We start from the raw sequence: 26,477 nt of genomic DNA, 5'->3' as shown, positions 1-26,477 counted from the left end.
TAACAATATCATTCGTTCTCTTTGTCTTTCTAATTCTTCCTCCTTGTTTCTTTGTACTGGTGATTCTTGATCCTCTTCAAAAGTTAATTCTTCATCATTTCTTTGCAATTTTCTTTGTTCACGTAGTAATTTCATTTTATCTCTTTTAATTGTCAAATCTCTCTCCCTATCTACATTTGTTTGAATCTTTGGTTTCTTCCTTGGCATGATGATGATTTCTACATGTCAAATTATTCAAACATCTGAATTACTTAAAATGTGTAAATTACAAATTATTCAATTACATATAAAAATTATAATTATTTGAATAAATACACAATATATATCAAACGACTCGTCAAATTTCTAACCATTTCAAAATAACATTTCATTCAAATATACAATTTTTAATGAATTCACTATATATTACATGACATATCAAATTATAAACAAATTTGTATCTATATATCGACAAACAATATTTAAAATGGATTGCACTAACCTTTTCTATTAAAAGAATATTCAAAAATTCTTCAAATCACGTATCCAATGATTGAATTTGGTGTTTGCTAGCTTCCAAAAGTCTTGAAATAGTGTTTGCTAGATGTTGAAACCCGTGCTCTTTGTCGGAATAACAGAGAGCATAACAGACCAAAAGTTAAAAATGGATGAAATGGGCCCCAAGGTTGGTTTTTGACCATTTTTTGGTGATTTGAGATAGTGCGTACGCACTATAGTGCGTATGCACTACAAAGCGCATACGCACTATAAAGCGCCTACGCACTATAGTGCGTATGCACTATCTCAAAACACATCACTCCCCATCCTCCCTACTCTCTCTCCCATCCCCTCCCTCTCTCTCTTCCCACTCTCTCCCATCCTTTACTCTCTCTCACCCTCCCTGTCCCACCACCTACTCTCTCTACCTCTCTCACTCCCTCTCCTCTCCTATCCCCGACTCTTTAGATCTCTCACACACACTCTTATCCCCCCTATCTCTCTCCCTCTCCCTCTCCTACCACCTAATTCCTCTCTCCCATCCCCTACTCTCTCTCTTCTCTCCCATCCCCTACTTTGTCTCTCTTACACACGTTCCCATTCCCCCTCTCTCTCCCTCTCCTGCCGCCTACTTTCTCTCCCCATCGTCGTAATCTCTCTACCACCCCCTACTCTCTCTCACCCTCACACTACTACTACCTACTATCTCTCTCTTTCAAGTTCTCTCTCTCCCTCTCTACTCTCTCTCCCCCATCTTGTACAAGCTCTCTCTGCCTCTCCCACTCTCTCTCCCATTGCCTACTTTCTCTCCCCCATCCCCTGCTCTCTCTCATATCCCATCCCCTACTCTCTCACACTCTCACACTCTCCCCCATCCCCTACTCTCTCTCTTCTCTCCCATCCCCTACTCTATCTCTCTTACACATAGACCCCCATCCCCCCCTCTCTCTTTCCCTCTCCTATCGCCTACTTTCTCTCCCCCATCATCGTACTCTCTCTCTCTGCCACCCCCTACTCTCACACTCTCACACTCTGTCCCATTCCTTGCTCTGTCTCTCTTACACACACACTCCCATCCCCCCTCTCTCTTTTCCTCTCCCACCACCTACTTTCTCTCCCTTGTCATCGTACTCTCTCTCTACCACCCCCTACTTTCTCAAAACACATCACTCCCCATCCTCCCTACTCTCTCTCCCATCCCCTCCCTCTCTCTTCCTACTCTCTCCCATCGTTTACTCTCTCTCACTCTCCCTCTCCCACCACCTACTCTCTCTACCTCTCTCACCCCCTCTCCTCTCCCATCCCTAGCTCTTTAGATCTCTCACACACACTCTTATCCCCCCTATCTCTCTCCCTCTCCTACCACCTAATTTCTCTCCCCCATCCCCTACTCTCTCTCTTCTCTTCCATCCCCTAATTTGTCACTCTTACACACATTCGCATTCCCCCTCTCTCTCCCTCTCCCACTACCTACTTTCTCTCTCCCATCGTCGTACTCTCTCTACCACCCCCTACTCTCTCTCACACTCACACTACTACTACCTACTATCTCTCTCTCTCTCCCCCTCTCCACTCTCTCTCTCTCTCTCTCTCTCTCTCTCTCTCTCTCCCATCTTGTACAAGCTCTCTCTGCCTCTCCCACTCTCTCTCCCACCACCTACTTTCTCTCCCCCATCCCTTGCTCTCTCTCTTGTCTCCCATCCCCTACTCTCTCACACTCTCACACTCTCCCCCATCCCCTAATCTCTCTCTTCTCTCCCATCCCCTACTCTCTCACACTCTCACTCTCTTCCATCCCCTACTCTATCTCTCTTACAAATACACCCTCATCCCCCCTCTCTCTTTCCCTCTCCCACTACCTACTTTCTCTCCCCCATCGTCATACTCTCTCTCTCATCTACCCCCTACTCTCACACTCTCACACTCTCTCCCATCCCCTGTTCTATCTCTCTTACACAGACACATTCCCATCCCTCCTCTCTCTTTTCCTCTCCCATCGCCTACTTTCTCTCCCCCATCATCGTACTCTCTCTCTGCCACCCCCTACTTTCACACTTTCACACTCTCTCCCATCCCCTACTCTCTCACTTTCATAGATATACACACTCTTATCCCCCCACTCTTCTTCTTCTCTCCCATCCCCTACTCTCTACATCTGTCACACACACTCCCATCCCCCCTATTTCTCTCCCTCTCCCACTCCCTCTCCTACTACCTACTGTCTATCTCTCTCGAGTTCTCTCTCTCTCTCTCTCTCTCTCTCTCTCTCTCCCATCCCTTACTCTCACTCTCGCTCCCATCCCCTACTACTTTCTCTCAAACTATCACACTCTCTCCCATCCTTTACTCTATCTCTCTTATAAATAAATACACATTCTCATTCCCTCTCTCTCTCTCTCTCTCTCTCTCTCGTAGTCCTTGTCCCACTGCCTACTTTCTCCCATCCCCTACTCTATCTCTCTTAAATGCTTCCATTCCACCTCTCTCTCCCTCCCACTCCCTCTCCCACCGCCTACTATCTCTCTCTCTCTCTCTCTCCCTCTCTCCCTCTCTCTCCCATCCCTCTACCATTGCCTACTCTCTCTATCTCTCTCTCTCCCCTCTCTCATTCTTGACTCTCTCTTTGACACACACACACCCATCCCCCCTCTCTCCTCTTCCATCCCCTAATTTTTCTCTCACTTGCTCTCCCTCTCCCACTGCCTACTCTCTCTCTCTCACTCTCACTCTTACTCTCTCCCTCTCCACTCTCTCTCTCTCTCTCTGCTACCCTCTAGTCTCTCTTAAATTTTCACACTCTCTCCTATCCCCTCTCTCACTGCCTACTCTCTCTCTCTCACTCTCACTCTTACTCTCTCCCTCTCCACTCTCTCTCTCTCTCTCTGCTACCCTCTAGTCTCTCTTAAATTTTCACACTCTCTCCTATCTCCTCCTCTCTCTCTCTCTCTCTCTCTCTCTCTCTCTCTCTCTCTCTCTCTCTCTCTCTCTCTCTACACACATTTCTATTCCCCCTCTGTCTCCCCCTCTCCCACTCCCTCTCCCATCGCTTACTCTCTCTTCCATCCCCTACTCTCTTGAGATACTTTTTCTTCCCCCTCTCCCATTTGATACTCTCTCTCTTTCACACACATGCACTCCCATCCTGCTCTCTCTCAAGTTCTTCCTCTCCCACTCTATGTCCCATCACCTACTCTCTCTTTCTCCTCCATACCCTACTCTTAATCTCTCTCTCCCAACCTGTAATCTCTCTCACACCTCCTCTCTCTCCCATCCCCTACTTTAAATCTCTTTCTCCCATCCCGCACTCTCTCTTTTCCACCCGTACTCTCTCTCACACTTCCTCTCTTTGTCACCCCTACTCTCTCTCTCTCTCTCATCCTATACTCTCTTTGCCACCCCTACTCTTTCTCACTTTCTCTCTCCCATCCTGTACTCTCTCCGCTCTCCTATCCCCTACTTTCTCTCTATCTCTTTCATGCACCCACATAGCCATTCCTCTATCCCCCCTCCACCTAGTTCTCTTTTGCAACTTACATCTTAATAGTGCGTGCGCACTATAGTGCTTGCGCCCTATAGCACGCACACACTATTTAGAGCTAAGGTTTAAATAGCACGTGCACGCTATAGCGCGTACATGCTATAGGGCACACATGCTATTTAAACCTTAATCAAACCCAAGCCTAAGGCTTGGTTTTGCCTTGGAGATCCAACCCAAAGGTTTGGATTTGATGAACAGGCCTGAGATGTGTTTTCTAGCAAACATGCAAAAAATGATTATTTTTTCTTCTGTGCTCCCCTTCAAGATTTCTCGTGGTTGGGTATCAATAAGATCAGGTTACATAGCATTATAGGTCTCTGTGTTAGCTATCTAACCATATAATTTATTTTTAATTTGAACTATTTCAAGCCTTTCATCTATATTTTCTTTTGAATGTATGTTCATTTTTTGTCAAAAACCACCACGTACTAATTGGGCTATAGATTTTAGCTCATTCATCAAATTTTGTAACAACTTAGTTTTTTAGAAACTAGACTCCATTCTACACACTTTGAAAAAAAGGTTTTGATTTTAGATTAGTTTTCAATTATTTCTAGGGGGAGCACATAGATATTTCACATTTTTGGGATGTGTCTAGTTAAAAAATTCGTTAAAAAAAAAATAGACATTATAAAATTACTCGAAAAATCTGGGATAAACTACATAGTGTTAAGTAACTTTTGACCAGAGCAATTAAAAAATTTCAAAAAAAAAGTTAAAATTTTAGGGGGGCCACACTTTGTACTGTGCTATGCTTTTTTGGAATAAACAGTACCACTTTTTGTGGCCCCCTTTTTTGAGGACCTAAAACTAAACCATTTTGAAAAAAAATTAGTAGTTTAGAAACTAGATTCAAAGGACTACGACTTTTTTTTTGTCATATTTGAAAATTTTGAGTGTGACTATCTTGAAATTCTTGTTGAAGTTCAAAATTTGCAGATTTTATGAAAAAGGTGTCCACTTATACCCCCCTTTTGGCAACACAACTTTGTGCACTTACCCATGAACTATTACAAAAAGGAGCTAAATTGGTTCATCTTCTCAAAAATGATAAATGGCATTAAGCCAATTATTAGTTACAATTTCACATCAAAAAACAAAAAGATCAAGAGAAATATCATTTCACTTTCTTCCTCTTCTTTCATTTCATCTTATAAGCTTTGGCAATGACAATGATTGGAATGAGCTCCTGGTGTCTATGGATGTGGACATTAGTGTATCTAAGGAGCCACTTGGAATGTTCTTTGGCTAAGTCTTTCATTATATTCAATTTCTCTTGCATTTCCCCTATTGCCACACATATGCATCCACTGAGTCATTGGAGGTTTGACGCTCTATCCTAAGGGCTAGTAGATTTCTCTGTTAATTTGTCTAAATAACTAGAGAAACTTTTTTGCGTGACAACAACTCCTACTACTCCATTTCCCTATCCACTGGCTTGGGAGTCAGTATGTAGGCCTTTTAGCAACTCATAATTCTTGTCCTGTTCCTCCTTAACTTTCCTCTTTATTTCCTTTAATCCTTCTTCTACTACTGAATCATTTCAACTTGAACTACAAGCTCTATTGCCATTCAAACAAGGGTTTGTCTCCTTTCTATAGAATCTTTCTTTCCAGTTCTTCTTTGGCGTTATAGGGTAGCTTGATTAGCTTGGATGTTATCTTTCTTTATCTCAAGCCTCAACACTGCATTGCCTAATTTTTCTATAACTACAACTCCTTCAGACTTGAGTTTTTCACTCTATTTCCTACCAATTTGTCCAAAATGTTTATCTTCTTGCAGCTGAGAGATGATTACCTAAACATTTGTGGCTATAGGATGACCGGTAGGTGGAACTCCTGAAATACTTGCTAATAAGGAAACTATTTTCCTGATGAAATAGTTGAGCTCATAGATCTCTACCTTCATCCTAACTTTGACAAGCTTGAGGCACTCAAGTCCCTCTTCTATTACTTCATTAGTTGATTTCCACAAAGCCACCTTGGTGTCATGCCTCACCTCTCCTAGATCTAAAGATTACATTGTGAAGGTAGTTGTAGTTAGATCTTCAATCCTACCATTGTTAGTGGGCTTAGTGATCTCCACATTCAGGTGCCCTATGTTTGGGTTTCGACTGAGGATAGACAAAGGCTTCTACTTCTTTACTTTGCTCAATGCCAACCTAGAGTAGATGACTAAAGAAAAAGTATCTTTATTTAGGGCCCCATCTTCTATCATCTTTCTCTTCATCTCTAAAGTATTCTTGAGCCATGACTTGGTGCTGATCACCTTGGATGTAGTCCCTAGTGTATCCACATTAAATAGTTTTCTCTTAATAGGAGTCAGGGCCTCTAATGATGAGGAGAAAGGATTTCTCAAAGAAAGGGAAATGAATTTTGGAGCTTCAGGCACCTTTTCTACTTCAAATGTTTTCTTTATTGCTTTTTTTGACTCCATGGATTCTCTTTTACTGCTCCTACCATCTCCAAGATTGACCACTTATATTTGGGGGCTACTTGGTAGGAGTAGTGCTGCAGTTATAGATGAAGCCACTATGACTGGAAAGTTCTTAATTTCTTTTGCTTTATTCTTCTCAGCTTCTACTTTTATCCCAATCATTGGCATTGAACTATCTTGACAAATTTTATCTATTGTGATGTTATTGTCAGGAGGTTGATCACCTTCTTTGGGTAGTTGAGTTGGTCCTTAAGTGAGAGGTAGAATTGTGCCTGAAGCACCATTATGATAGGATGAAGTAGTTGCTACATTTGGAGAGGGCTAAGTGGATGCATCTTTGCTTCTATTTTATCCTATTGTGGGCCACTTGACTCACTTCTTGTTCCTCTTATAAATTCTCACCATCATCAAGTCCAAGTCTCACTAGTAAATTTGGACTCAATTTTTGATGAATTTTGGTCAAAATTTTAACCTAGGTTGGTCAAAATTTTGACTAAGTAGTACATGGCAATTTTTCTCGTCAAAATTTTGACCAATACATTCATCAATTTTAAAAAAAATTTGCTAGCTTTGATTTGCCATTGTTGGTCAAAATTTCCATCAATGTTTGCTCAATTTTTTTAAAGAATTGGTGGAAATATTGACCAATTCTTGGTAGAAAACTATCAAGAATTGGTCAAAATTTCCACCAATGTTAGGTCAAATTAATTTTTTAATGTTGTATCAAGCAATTGTTTCTTATCCAAACCATTTAATTTGCAACCTTTTAAATCTTTGCAATGATAAAGTTGGATCAGGAAATTTTTTCTTCTCAAAGGTGTCCTCTGATTGTAAAGCATCCATTCTATTATTTATTTAACAAACAAGACATGTGTAGTTCAACAGATAATAGAATGGATGCTTTACAATCAGATGACATCTTTGAGAAGAAAAATTCTCCTGCTCCAACTTTATCTTTGTAGAGATTAAAAGATTGTAAATTAAATGGCTTGGATAAGAAATGATTGCTTGATATAACATGGAACAAATGGAAATTTATGCATAGGGAACCATCAGTTATGTGAGTAATGCAGATGTAGCTAAATTTTTTGGGGTTAAAGCCACCAATTAATATAAAGTTTCTAATCTCCACGAGGTTGACATTGTGGCTGTAAGGGTTGTGGAGGGGGCACTTCTTCATTGTATGCTTCATCACTGATTAACTTGCCTCCATCTTTGTTGTGGGCTCCTATCCTCTATGTGAGTGTTGATGTAGAAGCTAAAGTGGAAAAGATAAGTGAAAGCATGTTGAATAAGGTTTCTAACCTTGACTTGGTCAACATTGTTAATTTAAGGGCTATGGATTGGAAAATTTCTCAATGTCCAATTAGGAGTAGCATTGCATCCTCTTTAACTATTACATGTATAACCCCAGGAGGAAATAGGTTGTCACCTGCTTCTTTTGGCCTTGCACTTTCTTCTTTGTGGGTTTTTCTTAAACATAGCTCTACATCCATCCCTAGTTTGAAGCGATTTGACAATGCATCTATTTGATACAAAAAATAACATCCATTTCTTTTTTTAGTTTTTAATAGGTCTTGGTCAACTCTTTCATTTGGAGAGAAGGTTTCTATTATGGCAGCAACACATGAAACATCTCAAGGTAAAACTAAAGATGAAAATGAGTACAAGTATACAGTTGACTTACCTCAAACAGGCTTCACCCTTAGAGTAATTCAACAACACGTGAACCAGAAATATAGAAGCTGTGGGATAAGAAATAGATATTAAATAGTCTGATTGGAATTTTTTCATTTAAGAGAAGAAAGACTACTTAATATGTCTTCATTTAAAAAGAGAAAGAGTGTTTGCTAATAGCAGAGCAAAGTACAAACTGCCAGACTAGAACTTGGTATGTAATTCTCAACTATTAGAAAATAGTGTTTATTAGGTCCTATGGCTCCAATTATATTAATAAGGCCAAATTAGAATAAATTTTAGCCTTGTAGCTCTATTTAGATTTATGGCAACTGATGGTTGATATTTTCTATAAACTATGTAATTGTTTCTGGGGCTAGTGGCATGAAAGAAGGGGAATCCGAGTTCATCTCATCATCTACTTCTATAGTATTAGTGCATGGATAATTATGCTAATGTACAAAGAACATTTTGCCTATTGAAAAACACAAATAAAAAAATGACATTCTAAAATGGAAGTGCTGCATAATCCTATCATAGCCTGAGCATCAAAAACTTATATATCATCATCCATTCAAGTAGTGAAGGGGAATCTGAGTAAATCTAGTCAATTGCTTGAATATTACTATAATTTATTGTCATTGTGCGCTAGTGGAAAATATAGACCAAAATTGAATGCACCTGTAAGAGAGGTCTACTACTTGAAACAACACAAGATATTTTTGTATTCCTTAAAATCCTTAAAGGGGATCTGAGTAAATCTTGCCATATAGAGATATAGCATATTTGTAAGCACATTGATAATGACAAGCAACACTAAAGATTTGTGTATACTACATTGTAAAAACTCCCAACAAAAAAAATCTTTAGGAAGTAGAACTCTCAATATTTATCTAAAATATGTTTAATAAGAAAAAATGACACCAATAATAAATGACTCCATACTTAGTAATAAAATGTTACTGGAAGTGTCAAAAAAATTGGGTGACATCATCCATAATGTCTTGAAGGGGAATTCAAGTATATCATCCTTCACTTACTACCATGTGATCAACACAGTTTAAAAACCAAAATATTTACAACAACAATATATCAAGAACATAGAAAAATCATTATCAAAAAATTGTAATTGTTCTCATCCAAATGCAATATCATAGAGTATCACAAGACAACTCTAGCACTCCCAAAAGCAGCAGAGATGGAGTTGGGAGATAAAATTTCAGCTATAAATAAGATATATGTCATCTATATCAAAATAGAATGATTATTCTACACACACAAACTCATACAATTAGTGAGCACAACCATTTACTTATTACAATGCCATTAACATATAGTTAAGAAAACAAAATATTTACACCATAAAAATATATAAAAGTACATAGCTGATCAAGGCATGCCATATTTCACTTACCAAAAATCATGGACAAAGTTAAAAGATCAAAACATTGACATAAAACACATTACAACACAAGTACTCCCAAAAAAATAGCATGTAAGATTGCTAGGTGACAATCTCAGATTACACAATGGAGATTTATGACTTCTAAACTCACCACAAAATGGTAAAACCATATGCACACACACAAATAGCTAATCAATTACCATGCATGTGAAACTCATAAAGAAAAACCATAATGTCACAAGGGTAAGCCTAGCAAATGTCATTTATTGAGAACCGTGATATAATCATTAAATAAGAACTAAAGGTAAGTACCTAGTCTAGTTGGGAAACATAAAAAAAATAACATCAACCATATCAAAAAGCATCCTATAAGAAGTAGGATGTCATGCATCTTCAATAATAGGTATCACATTTGTTTGTTTCTTTGCCATGTTTACCAAATCTTCTCCACTTTAGTGTGAAAATAATACAAACTCATTCAAATCCATTGCTCAAATTTTGTTTCTTCAAAGCATTACTCATTTAATCACAAAAATACAAACTCATTAAAATCTAGTAATAATCATAATTGAATTACTTCACTCACAATCTAGATGTTATCAACACTACCAAGAATGGCAGTAGCCAACTTTGAACAAAATGGATTCCATATTCTGTATTCTATCTTAGTTCCATTATCATTCTATAGACAAACATGCATGCCAATAAACATTTAAAGATAAAATGACAAAACAAGCCAACATCAATCTGCAACCCACATCTAGGGGACAAACCTAGTTTAATCTAGCTTAGTATGGGTTTAATCTAACAGTTGGTATGGATTTAACCTACAAATCACATCTAATCTAACATTGATACCAAAGATTGCTATCATCAAATCCTTAATGCCCACTATTCTTCAATATATCTACTTTAGCTTAATATTTCTTCTCATGACTTGCTAGCTTGTACTATGAATTGGATGATAGTTGTTGTTGTGTGCATTTTTATTACCATACAAATTATACTATTAATCTTATTCATCTATCATTTTTTCTCAAGTGGAAGCTTCAATGAGAAATCTTGGGCATGTCTAGAAAAAAAATACTATTAAACAAATAGTGAAAGACACTAGTGTGAGGAAAAGAGAGATGATCAACATGTTATCATGATCAGAGAGACAATGTCATCTTGTAAGATAGAGATCTTATCACTTTTAAGGATAATAATGAAAAGAACTTATCAATATTACCAAGATTAGAGGTTCAATAGCAAAGATGTAAGAACAAATCACCCCAAAAATATTTATATTTCATAAAGTTGATTCTATAAATGTAAGAATATGACTTCTCTTTTTTATGAAAAGAAACACTGGTGTAAATAAATTTTATTTAGAATCCATAATGATTATTTTAGGCAGGAAAAAGTTAGAAGGGATTTTTAACCACTGCACTATAAGAGCATGGATAAATTAATGTTTTTGATTCAAAGAAAGATGCCAAACATTGATTTCTAAAACTCCATAAGAAAATATTAAATTTATGCAATGAAAACTCCTTTATTTAAGTTGTCATTTGCCAAAGATTATTGCATCCCATACAAAAGAATGTTGCACCTCTTTAAAATGACACCTCTAAAAAATTAATTTTATGAAAAATTAAGGGCGACATGACAGGTAAGATGGCAAAGAAATAGACACGCTGATAGCTTAATCAAATAGTCAACTAGTTTTAGCTCAAGCACATGAAGCAGACAACCTTGCAAATCAATCAAGATTTCTATCACTTTGAATAGTCCTCTAAGATTTATATGGCCTTGACCATCAACCTTTAATGTCAATTAAAATAACTCAACTAAAATTATATTGATTATTTATTTGAAGAATTTAGTGAATCTTTTTTTATAGTCTATGCCACAATGGTTTGAGAATATATGCTATTAATGAGACAAATTTTTTCCATCACTAAGAATTTAGGGCTAAATCCTCATCTTTGGGAGTATTAATTTGTGGGTATTGTGTTAATGGTAGGGGTAGAGACTTATAAGATGGATACATCCCAACAAAAGATAACTATAATAGGGGAGGTTATAGACAGTGCTACAATAATTGGTGTACTAGGCCATGGACTCCCTGCTGTAGTACTTTCCAGTGCTGGCCTAGCAACACTATGAAGAAACTCAACCAATTTATCTAGCTTGAATATTATTGTAAGGCTCACCAATGTAGCTAAAGGTAATGGAAGGGTTGCTTGTGCATTTCCACCTACTGAAATGACCAACACAAAAATAAAATAAAATAATCAAAGACATTGTTTAGAGATTTATAAGAATTTTCTCTAAAAATACATAATTCATTGAAATTTCAAACAGTGGGCTGACTCATTTACAAATAAGGACTAACACACCTATTAGACTTGGGACATGCACACTAGTAGCAACTAAGATCTCTTTTTATCTCAGCCTCAATATTGTGAAGATTTACTATAGTACTTGGCCAGTCAGTTCCATTCATTGATGTAGGTTTCCAAATTCTACAAGTAACTTCTACTGCAAAGTAGCTAACAATGGTGGCAAGGAAAGCAGGAAGAAAATCAACCAGGTCCCTAAGGCCTACACATTCAAAGGTTTGAACAAAGAATTAAATAGTTATAATATTGCTACAGCCTTTAGTTGCAATTGCAAGAAAAAAAACCTTCTCTGGTTATAGTCTATTATTAATGCATTAAATAAACAATAAATAATATATTTTAAAACAACCTTCAAGGAATATTCCTAACGAAGATTTTAGTGGTGAAAATTTTGTGAGAAATAAAACAACCTCTTGCTCTTCTTAGGAAGAGGAGGCAAAGGTAAGGAAACATGCCCTTGAATTTTTTAAAACTGAATATTTGGTGTTTTCCAAGGAAATCTATGCAATGCAGGTGCTGGTTTGATTATTAGCAAAGATGATAAGAGTTTTATCCATGGTGAATTTCTTTTCTAGGAAGTTAGGACCAACAATGAAGTGGAATGGTGTGATGTCCATTATTAGGATATTCCAATTTTTTTCCCATAAAATCATAATTCCATTTAAAAATAAGAAATGTAATAATACATCTAACAAAATAATTTTACCCATTGAAATGCCTTCTATAAGAGAAATCCTAGCCTATATACTGCACACAATATTATTCACTTGGAAGCTGACATTAAATCATATGTCAAGATACATCTATTTTGACTATTCAAATGTATATATCATGAAATCATATAACATTCTCTTATTAATATCTAATTAAGGCATTAGGCATTTTTATGTGGGTCCACATAATGAACTTATTAGGAATATATTGAAACATTTTCAAACTATAGTCTCAAGGCGCATTGCCCTTGTGCTACCAAAGCATGGAAGGGGGCAACCCTTCCATCCCTCAACTCAACTTGGAGGCTAGTTGTCCTCCATGTTCAAGCCCAAAAGCATGGAAGGTGGTTTTCCATTCCCCTCCTTGTCCATGGACATAAAAAGTTGGCCCTCTACTCTATCTTAGGGTGGCATATTTCATTGGACCTTAGGCACAAAGGTGCTCTAAAGCCCCTAATCCAAAAACCTAACATTCATCTTGGGGTGGCATACTTCAAAACTCAGAATTTAGAATAGATTATTCAATGAATCCCTTACCATGTATGTTAAAGCATTTAGCATTGGTCTGACAATAACTGTGATCAGCAAAGATATCTATATGTATATATGTATACTAGTATGATGCACACACACACACACACACACACACACACACACACACACACATATATATATATGTACACACATATATATATGTACATATATATATATATATATATATATGTACATATATATATGTATATATATATATATATATGTACATATATATATATATGTACATATATATATGTGTATATATATATATATATATGTACATATATATATATATATATGTACATATATATATATATATATATATATATGTACATATATATATATATGTACATATATATATGTACATATATATATGTACATATGTATATATATACATGCATATATATATATACATATATATATATGTATATACATATATATATACATATATGTATATGTATATGTACATATGTATATTTATATATATATACATGTATATATATACATCTATATATACATGTATATATATACATATATATATATACATGTATATATATACATATATATATACATGTATATATATACATATACATATATACATATATATATACATATACATATATACATTTATATATATATACACATATACATATATACATATATATATATATATACATACAATAACTGTGATCAGCAAAGATATCTATATGTATATATGTATACCAATATGATGCACATATTGTTATATATATATATATATATATATATATATATATATATATATATATATATATATATATATATATATATATATATATATATATATATATATATATATATATATATATATAATAGCAGTATATACAACTCTGGACAGTTGAAACTGATGATAATGTATATTATCTGATATTTCATTTTAGACATGATCAAAACTTATTATGTTTCCTTTGATTTAAGATCACTATCAATCTATATTATATCAGGCTACAGTTCATAATGATTGGTAATACATGATTAAGACTTGTATTAAGTCTATGACAAATTGGGCATGAACCAATGTAATGGTGAATGTTCATGTCTCCATTTGGAGACATGCCCATTCACCCTCACACCCCTCCATGTGATATGTATACTTGATCCACCTAGCATAACAAGGCATCAAAATCAATCAATGCAAGCACATCAAAGGATCAATTTACATTTCAGGTTCAAGAACATTTTACTATCTATATTATTTATGTACTAACATATATAGATTCTAGAGAAAATCTGTTCTTTGACATTAACTTTTCATACCTGCAATCAAAAGTTGTGCATTAATCAGCCTCAAATTTGAAATCTAGTAAGAAACTTTAAACTTTACTAGGAGGAGAAACATTTACATTATTCACAAAATTCAATAATCTGGAAAATATTACCAAAGCATGAAGACATATATGCACACTTATAATTTAATTTTATTCACAAAAATTATCTTTAATCTATTTGTTGCTATCAGGTATTTACTTCTACTATTAGTCAGATCAGGTTTCTTAGTTTCGTATCTTTTTCTTGCTCATTCAATTCCATTTGATTGATGGATCATTTTTGAATGATTGATATTGTATAAATGATTACTCGATTATATGGATTCCTTTGATTGCATAATTTGAGCTATTTGGTAAGTGATATTTAAGTGATTATTGAATCTATGACTAATATTGTAATGAATGTTGGTTTGCTAATGATGATTGAATAAATGCTAGTTTAAAAAACAATTTTCTAGTTGACTATTTTCTTTATTCAGTGATTTACTTTTGTGGGTTCATGTAATCAAGAGTGATGATTGATAAGCAATCCTTGGATGTTTGGAAAGATTTCTCCTTTATTGGTGAAAGTGTCACTACATCTTGTAAGAATTGAGTTACCACCCTCTATTGCTGCCATTGAGAAGAATAAATTATTTTCCAAATGTATCTCCCTTGGATGTCCTCAAGTGAAACCTTCTCCTTTTATATCTTTGAAAGTGAAGGAGAGTTGCATCTCTTCATTATGTCTACCCTTTGCAAGGACACACAACCTTTCACAATTACCTTCATTTGAAAGAGTATATTCATATTTTTTTCCTTTTGAAGGAATCACATTTTTATTTTCTTGCTATTTGTTTCTTCTTCCATCAATCCTTCCTTGATTGCCATGCTCCAACCATTGTTCCTTCCTTCATATCCCCTTTCAAATGAATTCTTCCCCCTTCCCATATTTCATGTTTGACATTCATTTCATGCCTTTTGACTATTCATTAAATTTTAATTATAGTAATTTTAATTTTAATTTTAGTTATTATTAAATCCTATTTAAAAAAGGGGCATCATAAATGGAGAGGTAAGTATCAAGTATGGCTGCAGCAACATCTATTGAAGCACATTATTTGGTTGTTGGAAGTGATTTCATGGTGATTATCAATCCCCTTGGAAAAGGTTCATACTCTATCAGAAGCTAAGGAGATATGTAGAAGACATGGTTTCTCTTGGTTTAAAAAAATAGTGAACCAATATTGGTAGAGAACAACAAGTGTTGCAACTGATTTTCTGGCCAATTGTGGAGTTGAAGAGAACCCCTCAACAACATTCCACAATAATTTTTCATCTTCATTTTAAGGAACAAATTCCTCTATATCTTATAAGCCCTTGTAGTTAATTTAAATTTGCTTTTAATTATTTGACCTATGGGTCACAAATTTTCCATAGGGCCTAATTATTTGCTGCATTTTTAAAAATTATTCTTTGTATTGGGTGGCTTTAAGCTTTTTTCACTAAGATGGTTTTATTCTTTAAATGTGTGGAGCCCTTTCATAATTTGTCTATGAGGTGGCTTTGGTTGATATGTCACAATGGAGATAAATTTTAGCTTTTTTTGAGTGATCACTTAGTCTACTATATACATGTAGTTTGTGGGTCAAGCTCATAAAGGAATAGTCCCAAAAAATTGTCTAGCCTCCATTTTCAACAATAGTGATCCTTCCACATCAGGGTTTATTAAATTGGTTCTTGATGAGGAAGGTATGGATCCAAAGGATCAACTAAGGTCCAAAGCTTCAATGCAGGAAGGTTTTGTCTTTGAACTCACTTTGCTTGCCTCAGAAAGGACATAATTTCTAAACTTGTACTTCTAGATCATTTTGATGTAATGTCTATTTTTCCCTCATTTATGGAGGTGGAGGTGAAGGGTGAGAACAAAGAAAAATTAGGGAGAACCCTTAGGTTTCACCAAAAGGCACCACTACAAGTGCTTTAGGAAGGAATGGGCAAATGAAGATTATGTGAAGAGAGTTATAGGCCATGACAATGTATTGTGCAGACATAGGAAAAGTGCTAGTAGGACTCATGGTGACCTGCAATATAATTTAGCTTGAGATTACATGCTACTAGACCATCCTTATACTATTCTCTAGTGATAGTATATGCATCACAGTTGAGCATGGAAATATTTGAGTGTTGTTCACCAGATCCAATCAACTCCCCAACATGGTAGGGTTGGGGAAGGTTCTAGAATAGGATGGTACAAAGAATCTAGTGTGGGTTGCTGAGTTGTTGACAATTGTGTTAGTGGTATTGTCTTGAATGGAATAGTGGTGAGTGATGGTTTTTTCTTTAAATTTATATCTTGGCTCTTTTTTGAGTGGCCACATTGCATTATCTAATTTTTGCTTTGTCCATGGTAGTTCCTACTATCTTCAGATATGGGCGATTTTAGAGACATATTTTTATAAGTGATTTTCCTTGTATTAAAAATAGGAAGACCAATAGAAAAGCCTTCAAGGAATGTGCATTTAATCAGTGTATGTGCATAAAATGATAATTAAATCTAATAGCATTGAAGGCTATGCATTTATGAATTGGTCTCAAGAATCATAAATGGTAGGGTTGAAGTATAGAATACTGCACTAATATTATCAATCACCATTTCACTTTCTACTGACTATCCCCTATCAAATTTTCACTAAATGAATGATCGACTTCCTAAAAAATACCCTAAACTAGTTTCTACCCCCTTCCCTTGCTCATTATATGAATATTTAAGAATGCCTTAGTTGTGCATATCTATTTCCCATTTAAAATAGTTTTATTAGGACTTGTCTTGTGTACCCTTCTGTGGTGAATGAGCTTGTTTTCCTTTAGTTGACTAGCTCCAAATATGTAAATGATTTTTGCATGTGAGGAAGAATAAAGGAAAATAGCCTCAAAATAGGAAATTCCTCCAGTATAGGAGACAAATAGATATGGGAATATCATTTTTAAGAAAGTGGGATACAAGGTTATAGTGAAATGTCACTATAAAAAAATTATGACATTTAAAACATATAGAAACTTATAAAATAAAACATTACAAATTATAAAAAATTAAAGAGTTATACAAATGATGAAGAGACATTCTAAATAGCTAATTCAATAACTCTCAAATAAAATCAAATGACAAAATCTTCAGACTCCACGAGGTTCTAGTAATATGCAGTTCTGTTTGTGCTTTGATTTTTTTTAATGATTGAGTTTGCAATACAAAAATGACAATAATAGTACATATAAAAAGATAATATTGCAACACCTTTACAAACTCAAAAAAATATATAAAACTCAGAAATAACATTGTTGAAAATTCCACATTTAATAAATGATTTGATTTTTCTCTCTCAAATATAATGACAACCCAATTCATAAAATGATGTAACACATCAAAATCCACCATACAAAATATAGCTAAGAAACAATTGGAGCTACTCCACACTGAGAAACAATTAGAGTTGCATGCAATTGAGATGCTTATCTAGCTCACTAAGCATTACTCATTAACATGGATTGTTGTAATTGTAAACAAAATATTTTAATGATTTGTCAATCACTTCTGCATCATCAAATAACAACCACCACCATAAAACCCTTAATAAACCTAGAAACTTAAAAAAAAACATTACCCCCAACAAGAGAAAAAGTGAGGAACAAACCCTAATTAAGACTTTCAACAAAATTTAGAAATGGAAGTACCTATAGATAGGAGTGAAGGTGTTGGGAATGCCAAAGAGAATGATCTTTTTGCCAGCTGCGAGAGAGTGAACAAAAACTTGCTACAAATTATCCTCTTCATTGAAGTAAGTGAGGGTTTTGTCTAGAATCTTATTAGGAACAAAAATTAGAGCCATTGCAACCCTCTAAAAGTTTTTCCATCATTTAGATATCCATTTCCTATCTTAATGCCTTGCTCCACCAACATCTTCATTGATTTTCATAGATTACTCACATTTTCTTTTGAATCGTTCAATTCCACTACAAAAATTTCCATTAAGAGGAAAGTTTTAAAACCTGGAAAATTGGCTAGTGCCCTCCCCTTGGAATAGAGATGAGATCAATTCCCACTTAGCCTTCGCCTTTGACTCCACCTTCTCACTCCATTCTTGAAGAACATATCCCCCTCGTCTATGCTCATCTCAATTCCAAAGGGTTGCTTTCCCATTTCTTTTCCATTTTTTGTTATGACCCAATTTGGTTGAAATTTTGACCAACTTGAGAAAACTTAACTCAATTTCAACCAACTTGGGCATTAGAACAAGAAAAAGATGGAATCATAGATTTGGGCAAAATTTTGGTAGAAAAAGAAGTGCAAATGTAATAGTGTCTTCTATAGCATCTTCAAATGGCTTAGAGCTTAAAGGAGGATTCCTTAACTTGGTCAAATAAGCAGTGCTATACATATTTTGACTATCATCCTCAACTCCATCCACACCTATATCTACCTTATATAGCTTGACTTGATCTAGTATCAATCTTGTGAAAGTGCTATTATGGATTTCAAATTCATCCTTGCAATCGGCCCAGTAGTCCTCAATGATGTTGACATGTTGACATGCTTTATGAAACTCCAAATCTACAAGACATCCTTAGCATATCCATTAGGGTCAAACATAGGTCTCAAGACCTCATACATGCCCAACTTGTACTTCTTCTTGAAAACCTTTGGCATATTCTTGGCATATAATTGGGTGTGACAATTGAAAGCTCCAACCTTCATGGGGAACTCATATCATTTCTCCTTCAGGCTTCCACTCAAGACGTTCAGTGGTAGAGCTTGTCAAATAATCTCTACGAAGACTATCATATCATCTGGATATCTTGGTAGCTTTAAAGGAAATCCATTGTAAGCTACAAGGTGTAGGTAAGAAAAAGATGAGAATTGAATGAAATAAAAGCCAAATTGTCTAATGGTAGCCATGGCTTTAGAGGAGAGTCTCCTTTCTAGGCATCCCTGTAGATCCCTAAAAATTCTCATAGTAAATGCATCATTCACTTTTACATAATTTGCATAACTATTATGTAGCTAGAGATGTGGATAAAATTCATAAGATTTGACATCATTAGGGAAGTCTTCTAGATGTGGAAGACCAGGCCATAATTGCAATGATGCTAGCATATACATAAGGAATGAAGACATATAAAAAGAATTAGAGAACTTGGCCACTTGGAGAGCATTAGACAAAATCTCAATCAACTCTTGCGCCCAATCAATATACTATGTATCTGAGCATATAACCTGAACCAAAAAGAAGTATTGATCAAAAAAGTTTAGGGCTTCTACTTCAATTCTCAATTTGTGTAGGAAAACTAAAATGTTGATTATCTCTGGTTTGAGGTTGGTTCCGAACAAAGTTTTGGGGACTTTTCTCTTATCACTTCGTGGTGTGTTGAACCATGTTTTCATGATCTCCTTCCTCCAAATCATCTTTTTTCATTGAGAATTCTAAAATGGCCCCATCGATAGTTAGGTTAGAAAACTCCTCCTATTCTAGTACTCAAAGGATATTCATCACTATTTGCTTGTTGATTGAGATCAACACAATGTCATCAGGAAAAACTATATGTTTGGTTTTTGGATTGTAATTGTGAATACATTCATAAATGAGTTCTAGAGCTTGAAATGCAACTGGGAAACCGACGGCTTCGACCAAACCACATCCTTAAAGCTTCTCAGTGATAGGATGAATTGTTCAAATTTTACCCCCCTTTGGAAGTCTTCCATATCATAGAAATGGAGGGATGTATCTATCAAATTATGTAGCTAAAACTTGATCCTAGTCAAACCATCAAAACCCAGAAACTCAATGGCCATAGCTTGTGAATGCAAATTTGAATTGAAAAAGAATAAGACAATGAACACTACAATTATTGGATTTTGGAAGTTATGCATATTGGCAAAATGAGAAATCAAGGAAACAAGGTAACTCATTTAATTTCCTATGAAAATTTATACAGAGGCCTTGATTCATCCATTATACCTCTGAATTCATGCCACACAAGTGAAATTTAAGGAATACCTATTAAAGAGTAAATGCAAAGGCTCAACAAAAATTTGAAATTCTTTTCACTATTTTATTAGATATAACCATTTTTTTCCATAAATGTGTTATTTACTTTTCTGTTTTCCTTTAAGTTTCAGAAAGTTGCCTCTGGGGTACTCTATTGATGAAAATCCACCAAGTGAGATCTAGAGCATATCTTCCATCCACAACAGTTCATTTCATTCCAATATCATTCTGACATATACTAGATCAAGTATAGGTGCCAAATTTTACATGTTGACCTGATTTCTTTGCTTAGTCACAAAGTTTCCTGCATGGGTTGGAAACTCGTCAAAGAGAAGGCAATTTCCATTTCTTTGCCAACACTTTTTTCTTGGTTGAATATTTGAGAAATGTATTTTTGACTTTCAAAGATATTTAGTTAAGGTGCATGGATCCATTTGGATGTCACTTAGTAAATTCTATTTCACTTATATCTATGTCATGAAAAATCACCTTCATGGGTTGGAAACCTATTGAAGAGAAGACAAAGAGAGGTTTTTTGTAGGGCTGAGTATTTGGATGATAATGAATCCAAATAATGTTTAGGAGTATGATCCCAAGTTCAAACTTCTATTTACCTTATAATATGATCCCTTGAATCTTTTTAAGCTAGATATGTCACCAAATGAGCCCTCATAGAAAATTGACATCATGGGTTGGAAACCTGCTGTGGAGAAGGTAACACAAATTTTTTTGTCAATGTATTTTATCAATCATTGATATGTAATGAGCTATTGTTGTGAAGACATGTGATTTTTAGAGAATCATCAAGAGCATGCTTCATCTGCAATGAGTGAAAATTGATCTCTGTCGAATTGGGTACTAAACTTACCCAACAAATTACAAGATAAAAACAACTTACCTAACTATGGAGGAAGAGAAGGCATATTGGGAAAATTTGATAAAGACTGCCTAACCTCCAGGAATCTAGAATTAGACTTAAAATTTTTAGGAATAAGACTGAATTCATCTAAAAACATAGAATTCACTTTTTCCATTACATTAGAAAACAAAAGTGGGGCAACACAGTCACAGTAAAACTATGTAAAGTTAAGGAAATAAGTCCATTTTTAATGGAAGACATTCATTTGGTAGGCTGAGTATTATTGTGGCATTTTTTAGATTATTCATATTAACTTGATAGAAAATGAGCTCATAATCATCATCCTGGCATCAAACCAATAATATTCATTAAAATCTCTCAATATATTTCTTCTTAGATTGCATTTATTCTCTACGCATATTTTACCCAAAATTATCAAGGGATTCTATTGTTCTTCATCTAAGTTCACAAGAAATGGAAATACACTAGTTTGGTTCCTACATGTGTCTTAGATATGGTTTGTGCGATAGTTTATCCTTGCTTCTTTTCTAACTATAGCATTCATTATGTTGTTTCACATCGCATATATTTTTTCCAAGTTTTCTTTTATCCCTTTGCATATTACTTTCAACATATATCATTTTTTCCTTTCTTCATTGGGTCCACACCTCCCATGTATACAAGTATATGCTTCCCCACTTTGGCTTTTTGTACACCCAACATATAAGAATTCCATTTTTTTGGAAGATTTAACAATGTTGAGTTTATTGGAACCTTGTCCAACTCTTCTACTTCTCTATCTTACATTTCTAAAAATTATTTCCTTTTTTTTTTTTGTGATTGGATTTTGGGAGGTGATACTTGTAATGAAATCTTTGGCTTCTTCTAACATTTGGACTTGGGACCTAGTTTTTGCATATTGTCATCCTCTCTCTTCTAGTACTTATTCAGTTCAACAACTCAAAATGGAAATTCAAAACTAGAAGTGTACTTTTGTCCTTGCTTCCCTACCAATTTCCTTAACCATAAATCTTTAACCACAAATAATGAAATTTAATGTTTTAAAATTGCCAATAATTGGTTATCTTTCATCACTATGTCATCCTAAAAGTAAAGATAACTGAAAAATAATGCAGAGCCAACCTTCTCATAAAATCTAGGGGCACTCTAGGGTTAGCTTTGGTTATATCTTAAACTTGTATAATCAATTCATCTAAAATTATTAATTAGTTCAAGGTATAGGGCTGCATTTATTACTATATATTTGTTTTTTAGGTAAATTTCACCAAAAAGGAAAGCTTTGACTGATATTAATGCAAGATTTAGTGAGAATCAAGATTGGAAAATCTTTGAAATTTGATTTTAACATGGAGAGGTATAGTTTTAATAGATATCCATGAGAATTTATCATAGATGCAAATGAGATTAAGAATCAAAAGGTTCAGATTGTGTAATAGTACTTGAGGAGCTAAGAGATAAAACACTTTGATTATAAAGTTGGGCTAACATGTTCTCCTTGAGTGAGCTCAAGTACTCCTGGTGGGCATAAGGATTCATAGAAGAACACTATATTGTAACAAGATCTCTCGTGTACCATGCTGACTATAAACTTATTGTACATGAATAATTGTATACCAAGGTGATGAGCTTGGTGATTAAACATTGTATAATGAGCATTGTATATTGTACAATTTTAATAAAGAGCATTGTAAGAGGACAACTTTTCATTGATTATAATATGGGTGAATTTGAGTGAGGTGACCAAATATTTCTTTAAAAACCATATGTGAAGATATAAACATTAAGTGCACCATGTCCAATATTTCTATAGATATACACATTAAAACTAGACCAAATTTTTCTCTCAAAACCATATGTGCAGAAATAAACATTAAGCAAAACACATCCAATATTTTTGCAGATATAGACATTAATTATACCAAATTTTTATTTCAAAACCAATTGTGCAGATATAAACATTAAGTACAACATGTCCAATAATTTTGCAAATATATTTTCCTATGAAGAAAGACCACGCTTAACAATATGAACCCAAAACAAAATAACAAGACAATTGCTAGATTGTGGTCTCAATTTTGAATAAAAGTTGATAAATGTAATTATCCTTGCAAAAAGTGTAAGGGCTTAAAGAATTGAAGAATTCTAATCACAACAACCCAAAGTCATTATAGGCAACATGGTCATATTAAGGGTGCCACGATTTTCATCAATTGGAAAAAGTGGATTTCCAACTAGAGGAACATGGAGGTGTGAATATCTAAGCTAAGGATAACACTCCCCATAGAAGAAGATGATAATGTTCTAGAGAATATGATTGAAGAAGATGGTATTGGTGTAGCTGATGAAGATGATCATGATGATGGTACTGGCACATCTAATAATGATGATGAAGATGGTCTTGATATACCTATAGATAAAAAGACATATGAACCCCTATACCAAGACTCCTAAACTACTCTTCTCTCTGCTATAGTGTTATTGATCAACTTGAAGATTATGAATGGTTTATCCAATGTAGCAAAGTCAAGTATTCTAATGTATGCCATTTTTTTCATCTTCAATATTAGCATACCATTACTATTCATTATATTAATAATTCATATTTATTGTTGTAGATTGATAGGTGAGTTTTTGTTACCACCATCAAATATTCCACCTCATTCATGTACACAAAATTACCTACCATTATGACTCAAATTGGAATGAAACAAAAGGTAAAGTTTCCTTGCTAAAGTAGAGAAACTGTAAGCCTAATCCAAGGTTGGGGGAGAATTATGCTCTTGGAAGAATTGGAGGGAAAGTTTAAGTTGTATTTTTCTTATGTTGGCTTATTATTATTATCCAATAAACAACTCCCTTTAGCTAGATTATTTGGATAGACAGTCTTGGAAAAGTAGACAAAATTGAGTGGAATTATGATGATTCATAATTTTTTATTGACCATTCTTGAGTACACCCATGTAAAATACAATTGCATGTATAATTATTTGATGGTACATACTGAAAATATTTATAAAGATGGGGTTAAGCATACCATTTTATAGACATAACACCACATTGAGGAGAGGAATCAAGGCTTAGTATGAAAAAAATTAAAATATACATATATATTTCTTTTCTTGTTATGATTGGACTATCTCATGGATGTTTTCAATTTTGATTTTGTAAGAAGTTGATTGTATATCACAATCCACTTGTGAAAATGCACAATAATTACAAGAGATACTAGAGGACCAACTCCATTAATGCCAATCCAAAAAGTGGGATCCCCTATCTAATTCAACATTTGGCAATGAATTGATAAGCTAGATCGTTCTCCCTATAATTCTAGTTATTTGTGTGTGACCTCACATACACCCGTGTGTTCAACACTTTATATCATGATCTGCTAGATAAAATCATTTTAACATAAATAATGTGTAGATGTATAAGACTTTCATTATAAAATCTACTCCTGAGGCAATTTCTTGGCATCATGTTCTCTACCTTGTTCATATCAAGAATTAGCTACCATGCTTGTTCAGACCATATAGAGTGGTTTGAAGGGTGGGAGAAGTTGACCATGAATTAGAGCTTCCTAAAGGGAGTTAAATCCATAATGTTATTCATGTGTCATGTTTGAAGAAAGCTATTGGAAAATGCATCATGGTAAAAGTAACTACCTCCCATTGACAAAGAAGGGAAATTAATTTTAAAGCTAGTTGAGATCATAGATGTCCAGGAAAAGAAGCATAGGTCCCATACCATTAAGGAGTTTCTTATGCAATGAAGAGATCTTATAGTTGAGGATGCCACTTGGGAAGGTGAGAAAATTTTAGAGCATCAAAGTTTGCAATTGCTTGAGCACAAGAATTTTTTTGGCAAGGACAACTGTGATGTCCCCAATACTATTAAATAATAAGAATTTTTTATTTGGCTGAAAATCAATATTTTTAATCTCTCAAGACCATTCTTTATTTTTGTTTAGTACTTGTTGGCCTATTCAAATTTTTGTAATCCTTTAGGAAGCTTCCTAAAAGCCCTTTATAAGGCCTTCATGTAGGTTGTTTAGGCATGCAATTTAGATTATTTTCTTTGTACTAAAAATTATTTTTGGAGTTCTATATTGTTCGCCATTTCAAAAGTGAAAGATCTTCCCTACTTGGCTTTCTAGTTTCGGTGGGATTCAACCCTCACCCTATTTTGTCTCCTGTAATAAGTCACCTGGATCTGGAAAATTGAAGCACCATCTTTTTTTGTGAGTATTAATTGAAGAATATTGGTATCCAATACCTATTCATGCTTGGCATTTATTTGATGGAGTTGTGTTCTAATATTATTTTCATATGAGTTTGTATGCTCTTTCCAATTTTTGTACAATACCCAATGTAATCCTCCCCCCACCTCCCTTCATACCTCTTCCTTCATTTTGACTCCTCCATTTGTAATCCTCCCTCCATCTATACTTTCCCCTCCATTCATTAGACTACCTCCCTCCATCCATACTCCTCCCTCCATCTGTACTTCCCCCTCCATCTACCATACTACCTCCCTCCATCTGTACTCCTCCCTCTATTTGCACTCCTCCCTCCATCTATACTTCCCCCTCCATTTTCCATACTACCTACCTCCATTTGTATTCCTCTCTCCATCTATCACTTGTACTACCCCCCATCTGTACTTTATTTTTGATCTTCCACTAACAACCAACATACTGGGGTCCTCTTCATTATATGTACACCTTAGTTCATATATCCTTTTGTATTCACACAAAGTTTGACGTATGGTCTTGTATCCACCATACTCCTCTTCGTTCGGACATGGGACATTTCAACATAGCATGCCATGATGTCAATATGCCAACAATAATGGAAAGTTTGGAGCAAACAATAGACATTCATTGAAAACATAAACTATGAGCTCAAATGCATGTGGACTGTTTGATAGTGTACCTCAGAGAGGTAAAACTACTGAGCCATTTCAAGATAGCCAAGGCACATGAACTATTTGACTCAATTCTTTTTCTCTAATTGATGGCATGACGATCATCTAATTAAATTTGGTCCATTGCAAAGTATGAAGCCATGAACAATGGAAAGAGTCCATCTAGTATGACATTTC

At 34.7% G+C, this 26,477-nt stretch overlaps 2 non-coding genes across 2 annotated transcripts; both read right to left on the bottom strand.

Annotated features, from left to right (window-relative positions):
• Positions 1–8,672: 8,672 nt before the first annotated feature.
• LOC149534298 (small nucleolar RNA snoR60) lies at positions 8,673–8,745 on the bottom strand. The gene has a single exon (XR_016358232.1). It is a non-coding gene; the product is annotated as a small nucleolar RNA snoR60 (small nucleolar RNA).
• A 350-nt stretch (positions 8,746–9,095) lies between these two features.
• Positions 9,096–9,166, bottom strand: LOC149534297 (small nucleolar RNA snoR60). Its single transcript, XR_016358233.1, has one exon. It is a non-coding gene; the product is annotated as a small nucleolar RNA snoR60 (small nucleolar RNA).
• Between the last annotated feature and the right edge of the window lie 17,311 nt (positions 9,167–26,477).

The sequence above is a fragment of the Cupressus sempervirens genome, chromosome 10 (genome assembly GCF_028749045.1).
Source record: "Cupressus sempervirens isolate cs-2001-9-10 chromosome 10, ASM2874904v1, whole genome shotgun sequence".
NCBI lineage: Eukaryota > Viridiplantae > Streptophyta > Pinopsida > Cupressales > Cupressaceae > Cupressus > Cupressus sempervirens.
The sequence above is the reverse complement of the archived record's forward strand: the minus strand, read 5'-3'. Positions and strand labels throughout refer to the sequence as shown.